Consider the following 9,227-nt stretch of genomic DNA (forward strand, 5'->3'; position numbering starts at 1 on the left):
GGAGAACATGTCAAAAACAGATTTGTAAAACGGACCTGACGTCTCCTGATTTACCGTGTCTGTCTGCACTTTGTGTTTTTGAAAGTCGTTGCGAATTCCTTTCCTTCTCATCTCCCCGGAGAGCTCCGAGTGGGATGCAGCCAACAATAAAAACAGTTGGGTTGCTTCGTAAGTGCCGGCCTGTGAGGATTGTTTTTTTTTTTAATGGGATTTTCTGATTGGGAGCTGAAGTCTCACTGCGGTCGCCTCTTCTTCACACAATCAATCTGTCTATAAAGCCGCCTCTTCTCCACAGGGAGAGACTATATATTTTGCTCAGGTTATAATGAAAGAGGGGCAAGTGAACACTGTTTTTTTTTTTTTTAGTTGTATCCTACAGTCACCATGGCTGCTAACAGCACTTTATGTTCCCATGAGGCTGATTGTGTGCATTCAATCAATTCTCTCCACTTTGAAGCAGAGAGAATGCGTTGTTGCAGCTGATCGGAGTCACTCCGACGATGTTTCTCACGGTCCAGAGAACACATGTACCGCAGCCTCTCGTCCCTCATTATTCTCCATGTGTCATATCGAATGTTCCCCAAGCAAAGGGAAGAATAATTTCTTTGGCACCGGCACTCTTTTACTGATTTGCATGGATGGCTGCACCAAAGCTCCCAAACAAAATGTTTTTAAAGAATATTAACTCAAACTAGAAAATGCATTTCCTGCTGAAAATGCGTTGGAATGCTGAAAGCTGAAATTAATTGTCAAAAAATTGCTGAAAATTAAGAAATGGGAGACTACCCGTCTGAAAAATGTTGAAACTTGAAAGCATTTAAACTGCACTGCTGAAAACCCTTCTAGTTGAAATGTCTAACTATGGTGTCTGTAGCTGAAAGTATGAGAAGAAGGCTTTGAAAGTTGAAGAAGTTTAACAGGATTTGAAGATTTTCTCCATAGAAATCCCATTCAAAAGAAAATTGCAAAAAGCTTAATAATTCAAAAAGTTGAAAGATTACAAATATGAAAAGTCATATCACCCTCTCCTGAAAGAGCTGAACATTTTGATATTCGAATGGTTTCTGTAGCTTAAGACAATTTCAGCAGTAGTGATATTTGTTGTAGTAGTAGTAGAAGTTGTAGTTGTAGTAGAAGTATTATTAGTAGTAGAAGTATTAGTAGCATTATAATAAGTAGTAGCAGTAGTGATATTTGTAATAGTAGTAGTAGAAGTTGTAGTTGTAGTAGAAGTATCATTAGTAGTAGAAGTATTAGTATTTAGAAGAAGTAGTAGAAGTAGTAGTAGTAATAGCTGTAGTAGTGGTCGTAGTATATAATATAACAGTAGTAGTAGTAGTAATAGTAATGGCAGTATTTGAAAAAGTCTAATTTTGAGCTTAATGTTTACATACAGTTAATCCATGGGGCTTTTATTTTGAAAGGGTGGGGCTGGGTGGGGGGAGAGGAGACATAATCATAATGTTTGACACAAACAGAGGTTATTAAATGACAGGCTTCATCACAAGCATTTCAGTTATATTTCACTCTGTGGGGCTTTTATTTTGAAATGGGGTGTGGGGGGGGGGGGGAAGGGGAGAGGAGATGGACTCATATTGTTAGATTAACACAAACAGGTTATTAAATGACAGGCTTCATCACAAGCATTTCAGTTAGAATTCACTCTGTGGGGCTTTTATTTTGAAATGGGGTGTGGGGGGGGGGGGGGGGAGAAGGGGAGAGGAGATGGACTCATAATGTTAGATAAACACAAACAGGTTATTAAATGACAGGCTTCATCATAAGCATTTAAGTTAGAATTCACTCTTTGGGGCTTTTATTTTGAAATGGGGTGTGGGCAGGGGGGGGGAGGACACATAATCATAATGTCAGATAAACATAAACAGGTTATTAAATGACAGGCTTCATCACAAGCATTTAAGTTAGAATTCATTCTGTGGGGCTTTTATTTTAAAATGGAGTGGGGGGAGGGGAGTCCTGTAAAAAGCTGTAAGACCTGAATGACTGTATGAGAGAGAGAGAGAGAGAGAGAGAGAGAGAGAGAGAGAGAGAGAGAGAGAGAGAGAGAGAGAGAGAGAGAGAGAGAGAGAGAGAGAGAGAGAGAGAGAGAGAGAGAGAGAGAGAGAGAGAGAGAGCGTGTGTGTCTGTGAGTCTGTGTTTATCAACATCACTAATGAGCTTCATCAGAAACACCTGTGTCCTTGCAGCCTTTTCATGGAGATTAAACAGGGAAACACCTCTCAAACAAATCCTCAAAACTCCCATAACCGTAGCTCCTATTGCTCCGATATTAATAAATGAGAGGAAGGATGAGTTGAAGAACAGATCCTGTAAAAATTGTGTCTGTAGTGTAAAAAATGTGGCTGAACTGGCGATTTAGAAATGGGGTACCGTGTTCTGTGGAAGATGTTTTTGAAGCAAAATTTAACATTGGTCTCTATGGAGCAGAAAGTTGGTTTTCCTCTCAATTACAGGCTTCTGTGTCAAATGTGTAAATCTGTGGGATTCCACAGTCATTTGTCTACGACAAGGACAAGATTAGCTACTTCTACATCCAGAAATGATGCATGAAGAGTGAAGATTGTGGACACAGTGGCAAAAGACAAATGTTTTTTTCACAAGAATCTCAAGCTGCTCTTCACTCTAGCGGTGACATCACACACTCTAAGCTGCGCAATACACACCCATTATAAAAGCAGAAAAGGGCTGAAAAAATCATAAAAGTTAAACTGCTGCAGTTCAAAAAGTATAAAATATATCAAAAAGCTGAATAATGCGGCAATAGATCAGGATTTTCTCAACATTTTAAAGTTGAAATGGTGTCTGTAGCTGAAAGTATGAGGAAGTAGAAGGATTTGAAAGTTGAAGAGGATTTGAACATTTTCTCCATAGAAACCCATTCAAAAAAAAATTTGCAAAAAGCTTAATAATTCATAAAGTTTAAAGGTTAGAAATATGAAAAGTCATAGCACCCCTCTGCTGAAAGAGCTGAACATTTTGATATTTGAACGGTTTCTGTAGCTTAAAAAATGTGGAAGGAGATAAGTAGCAAAAAACGTACGGAAGAAATAGTTGAGTGAAGTTGAATAAAGAGAAACAGGATAACAATAGTTGGAATGCTTAACAGCATTCCAACAATGACATGACACTAAGCAAACACCATCTGTGGATGAAGACCACAATTTGACAAAAAGAGATCTCAACTCAAGGTCCACTTATTCGATTTTTCCAACAGCTTGATATGACAACCGAGCAAACGCTGCACATACAAAATGTATATTTCAGTGTGAAAGTTCATACTTGATTTGAGTAGTTGCTATTTTTCATTGCTGTAACTTGATAAGGCAACTGGGCAAACTCCATCCACTGAAGATCACGAGATACAGTTGAAAGCTCTGGGTAAAAAAGTTCGTAGACCTTGAGTGCTTTTTTTTTTTTTTTTTGTTTTTTGCCATTTCCACTTTCATTCTCAATATAAATCTTATGCGATTTGTTTTTCCAGAGCTTTCAGCTGCATTGCATGGCCTTCCTCACACTGTAGCAAAATAAAAAGCTTATGACTTTGAATTTCAGTGTACCATAATTGCCACTATGGTGATCTAAAAAAAGTGTTCACCCTGACATGAATACATTTCTGTGAAGGAACATTAAATGTTAGCAATATTTTTAGATCATTTTTAATTGGCATTTCCTTCATTGGTTTTAGTCCCCCAAAAAAAATCAGATCTTCAAAACCCCATTTTGCTTAAAAAAGGCCGTCTGACTGACCTTTACTAACATCCAAGACAATTTTTATTTAACGCAAAGAAAAATATACCATACCTCTGACTTTATCATAGGTATTTCTCTTCAGCTATAACAAATCTGTTATGTCAGCAAAAATAAAGGACGCATTCACGTGGTTAAGAACAATCCTTTACTCTGTGGAGAGCTCCACGCACACATATACTGGACATTAACGTGATTTACAAGGAGATTTACTGTCACACCCAGCAGTAAGACACAACACTCTACAGGGAAAAGAAACACACTGGACATCTCATATGGTGCTTCGTAATATGCGACAGGAATGTTATGAAAAAAGTCTACATAATCCTACAGACACCTACACATATATTCATACCATAATATAAAACATCTACACAAAAATAGAGCATATATACACAGAACGGATACTATTTACATCCAAAACTTAAAGATGAGCAATATACATATACTGTAAATATATATTTGTACTAGATTAATGTACACATAGAGTCTGTCTCCTGGGTGAAAGTCACAAGTTGGCCAGTTGCAGCAGCTGTTCTTTGAACTGCTGAGCATGATGCGAGAGGTCGGTGACTCTGTCCACCATCTCCTGGATGGCGGCCGTGTTCGGGTAGTTCAGGGCGGCCGTTTTAGTGGCGGCCACCACCGTCTTCAGCAGGTCGCACAGCACGTTGCTGGAGTTCATCACGCGGTTGGCCACCTCGGGCGCCGAGGCCTGCCTGGACAGCGTGTCCCCGATGAAGACCAGCTTGTGGGCGCTGAGGATGACGAACTTGCTGTGCGCCACGAACATGCGCGGGGGCTGCCCTGTGCCGACGCAGCCGAAGAAGGCGTCCACGGCGCCGAGGAGCGTGGCGAAGTGCTGCCCGCACTGCTCGGAGTAGAAGCCGAGCAGCTGGCGGTCCCGGGCGCACACTCGGGCGGAGGGCAAGTCCGAGGTGGTGGTGGTGGTGGTGGGGGGGGGCCGGGGTCGAGCCGGCGTGCTGATGCGAGATCCACTGCGCGACGTCGTTCTCCACCGGTTTGATCACGTCCTGCTCCAGCTTCTTGAACTGGTTGATCTGCGGGGGGCGGGGGGGGGGGCGACAGGATTCAAGATTATTTTCCAACCTCGCTCGTGAAAGAAGTATCTTTAACTTGAGTAAAAGTAGGAAAACCACAGTGTTTTGGACTCTCGGCCGAATAAAAACAATCGTTTCATTCACTAATTAATCGCAAAAATGAGCCGCAGATTATGAAAATTATCGTTAGCTGCAGCCCTACTGCCAACAGTCAAAAAGGCTCCAGATGTTGCCTCACCCACGAGACCCTGAAGGTCAACATCTGTGTGTGTGTCTGACGATATGAATACATAAATATGCATGATGTGATAACAGAGAATCCAGTGCAACAATGTCTGTGCCAAAGTAAAGAACCTCACCTGCTCCTGGCCCAGCTGGACTTGACTCTGCTTGATAATGTTTTCTTTGTCCAACAGCTCCTTCTGCTGACGCTCAAAGTCTTCTTTGCCCTGCGGAGGAAGACGAGGAGGTGAGAAGAGGTCAGAGGTACTCACACAGCCCGGGTTTGAACTTTCTCATACATCCAACATACTCGGTAGTATAAAGTCGGTGGATATAAAGGAATAATAAATAAACTATTGAAGATTTGTAACAGAAAGTCTCTAGATATAAAAATGACATGACAATCCCAGAAACGAGACATGCTTTAAATACAACCCCTATGAGGAGGATTTAAACATTTCTAGACTTCTAGTATTTAAAAATACATTCTGTTCCACACAAATGGACCAGACCCAAGGACTTACATCGATGGCCTAAAAGTATCACTTAGACTGCACAGAATGTTAACATTTTTAAAGAAAGCACTACAAACGAAACGTTGCGTAGCCTTGATGTTTCTCCCTCCAAGGATTTACCTGCAGGTGTACGTAATCGTAGTCCTCCATCCAGCTTTTCACACACTTCTCGCTGTTGTTCATGTTGTCTTTGTCCTGGCTGGAGGGCACAGGGAACGGCTTAGTCTGGCCTCCGTAGTTGTCGTTATCGGACGAGGGTGAGGTGAGCGGGTGGACGGTGCTCTCCTCTGGTGTGCTCCCCATGGAGGACGACCCGTCGGCATGCGTCCGCCTGAACAGGAGCTCGGCGCTGCTGCCTATCGTGGAGGCCAGCTGCTTGGCGTCGTCGGGCAACGTCCTGGACACCATGACGAAGCGGTCCAGGTCGTCGCTCTTGTTGTGGTGCTTGCCGGCGGACGCCAGCGTGTTCAGGGCCCAGCTGCAGCTCTCCAGCACCTGGTAGATCTGCAGGAGGATCTGCTGCGAGTCCTCCAGGCGCGCCAGCTGCCGCCTTAGCTTACTGTGCAGGCTGGAGTCCGACAGAGCCGTGGCGTTTGCCGCAGCCCCTCTGCCGAACACGACAAAGTCCCCGAGGGCGGCGCGGACCCGGTCCAACACCGTGCGGACGTCGTTGGCGTGGCGCTCCATGAAGGGGAAAGTCCTCCAGTGAGGGGAAGCTGCCATCGAATGCAACGCGCCGACCGAGGCCTCCACGGCCTGCTGCAGGCGGCCCAGCCGCTGCACAGCCGCGTCCACGTCCAGAGCGAGGCGTCCCTCGGAGACCGTGGAGGACGAGGAGGTTGACATGCTGCTGCGTGTGCTGCCGGTGCTGGAGAAGGACAGGCGGTTCACGCCATCCGTCACGTCTGCGACGGCGCGGGTGTCCTGAGCGGGGATGTCGTAGACACCTTTGCTTCCGTCCCGGTCGGCGGGCGAGGTCCTGTGCTGCTGCGGGGGCTGCATGCCCCGCGGGACGTCGTACACGTCGCTCTGTGACCCCGCCCCGGAGTGGAGGGCGGACGGAGGCACGTCGTAAATGCCTTCGTTGCCATTGCCGTTCAGGTGTTGGTGATGGGCGGGGGGCTCCATCGTGGGGGGGAAGTCGTAGTGCGACTGGGGGCTCCGAGTGGGTTTGGTGAGGGCGGGGGGAGGTACGTCGTAGATGCCCTCCTGCTTGTGCTTGAGAGGCTGCGGGAAGTCGTAGTTCCCTTCCTGGAGGGCGGGGTTGGTCCTGCAGGGGGGCACCGAGTAGATCTGCAGGGAGAAGTAAAGCATTGGTGCAAATTCACAATCTCTGCGTTTGTGTTTATTTATTGTGTCATAAAAGCCCACATGGACTCGTAAGAAGCTTTTGTTCTTATATCACATTGCAAACAAAGTCTTCTGTCCCCAGGCTACTAGTTTAGTTTAGAGGTTACAGTTTTAGTCTGACTTTGGGCTGACTAAAATATATATAAATAACTTTTTTTTTTTTTAAATACGAGCACTCCATGCAATGATGTCTCCTCTCATCCGGTCGCTCTGCTGTTACTTTACCAGTCTGCAGTCTTCTACTTGTAGTAATGAGATTCTCAGAAATCTGCGTTCCAGTTACCATGACATTTAAGAAATCAGCTGACTGGCAGAAGTCGACTAAATGTTGGCGGCTTTTCAGCAGATACAGCTGAGGAAGTGAGAGGCCGCCTGGCTTATCTGTAGATGCTATATTAGAAATCTCAATGTTTCTGCGCTTGGATTCCTCCGTCTAAGGCGGCGCAGCACAAAGCTTGAACCTGCCGCTGGTTGACCAGGCAGAGCGTGTGAAGCGTGCAGAATGAAACGGCGGCCTGTAAGTGATTTCCATCAATTTTAAAACACACTCGTTACAGCGAGACGAGCCCGCCCAAAACCGTATTCAAGAACGACGCAAATAACACGTCCAGGTGGATTTCAGCTCATTACAAACACACAGATGGCTCTTTGCCTGGTCGGGGATGGAGGTCTGCAGAAATCTTAGAGGGTCTGGAAAGAGAACAGCTATATGGCCTTTTTTTTTTTTTTTTTTTTTTCAAGCTCAGATGCAGAACCACTCGCAGAGCTTTTGGTTAAACTCTGGCAGGCAAAGCTGTCATTTAGTGCCGCCGCAAGAACGTCTCAAATATGACATTTTGACATATTCATTTATCGCAGACAATTAAGAGAAATACCAGCGACTGTGTCAATAAATAACTTCAGCAGCTACCGCTTCGCCAAGTCAAACTGTATTCGACTGAAACGTGTGACCTATCATTGTGGTGGAAGGCCTGCTTACCCCTTGAGAAGAGGGAGGTATGTCGTAAACGCCTTGCGTCCTGAGGTCCATCTGAGATGGAGGAACGTCGTAGACTCCCTGGTTTCTGGCGCCGGGAAACATCTGACTGGGAGGAATATCGTACACCTGAAAACACGAGCAGAATATAAACACCAGTTGACTTGTAGTACGAGTTCTGATCACTGGTTTTATCTGATCAATTGCAGTGTTTTATTTTGTAGACGCTCCATTTGCTGTGCTTTAAATAATGCATCATGCAACATTAAAAGTAGCTTTTTTTTCGATGAGAAAATTACAGTCAAAGATCCTTTCTGAGAAAATACGGCCCGTGCAGAGAACAGGATGTGTGGCAGAATAAAATACGGAACATGCTGAAGATCAAAGAAGCGGCGTTCTCATTCTGACGAATACAAACCTCACACTGCATCTGTCAAAAACTATTACTGCTGCGTTGACTGCTGACATTTTGAATTATTGTTTCTATAAAGAAATGTTTATGCCTAACAGTAGTGGATCGGAGCAAAAGTTGCATACGTGACATTTTCTTAGTTTTATATCCACAAAACTATAACTTATTTAAAGAGCCATATCAGTGTCTTTGCATGCTTTTGAGTTCTGTATTCTGCCACAGTGAACCTCGATAATACAACTTTAACCAATTTGATTAAACAACTCAAAAGAAAGTCTCAAGAATTTGCTCAATGATTTTTTTTTATGTACGGATATTAATGGAAACCTGTGGATGTCTGAAAACACATTCTAATATCTAAAACATAGCACTGGGCTGATTTGTTTCTTTTATAGGCAAATATTGACTTTGGACATTTTATTTTGACTTATATTTTCCTTTAGGGCTTTTAACATGTATTGATCAATTCCACTTAAATCCCTCTGAAATCAATCAACAATGAACACTGGTGGTTATCCCCATTGGTTTACTAGCAGGTCATACTGGTAAACAGTTCGTGCTGTGGGAACATGAGACACTTACCCCCTGTGATCTACTGGGTGGGACATCATAGAGGTCCTGCTGGTTGTGCTGGCCGGGGCTGAAGGTGTAGGACTGTCCCACTCTGGTTGGGGTCACCACCTGTCCGATCACAGTGGGGGAGGGGGGGGGCACAAACATTTAGAACTGCTGTCTAAAATAAACGACACCTGGGACACAGCAGTGCTCAGGACAAATACTTTGAATCACAAAGTACAAACAGAACCCTCCTGCCATCATTATAGTGGCTCATTTCTGGTAAAAGCTAAAATACAAAAAATATATATATTTTAATTAATTCATTGTTTTGTCAGTAAAATGTCAGATAAAAAAAGAAAGTGCCA

The 9,227-nt window shown here is 44.1% G+C and overlaps 1 pseudogene; it reads right to left on the reverse strand.

Moving 5' to 3' along the window:
* Positions 1-3,902: 3,902 nt before the first annotated feature.
* On the reverse strand, positions 3,903-9,024 carry LOC142944648 (enhancer of filamentation 1-like; annotated as a pseudogene).
* Between the last annotated feature and the right edge of the window lie 203 nt (positions 9,025-9,227).

Source organism: Anarhichas minor, unplaced genomic scaffold (genome assembly GCF_050575085.1).
Source record: "Anarhichas minor isolate MPS153535 unplaced genomic scaffold, ASM5057508v1 ptg000319l, whole genome shotgun sequence".
Lineage (NCBI taxonomy): Eukaryota > Metazoa > Chordata > Actinopteri > Perciformes > Anarhichadidae > Anarhichas > Anarhichas minor.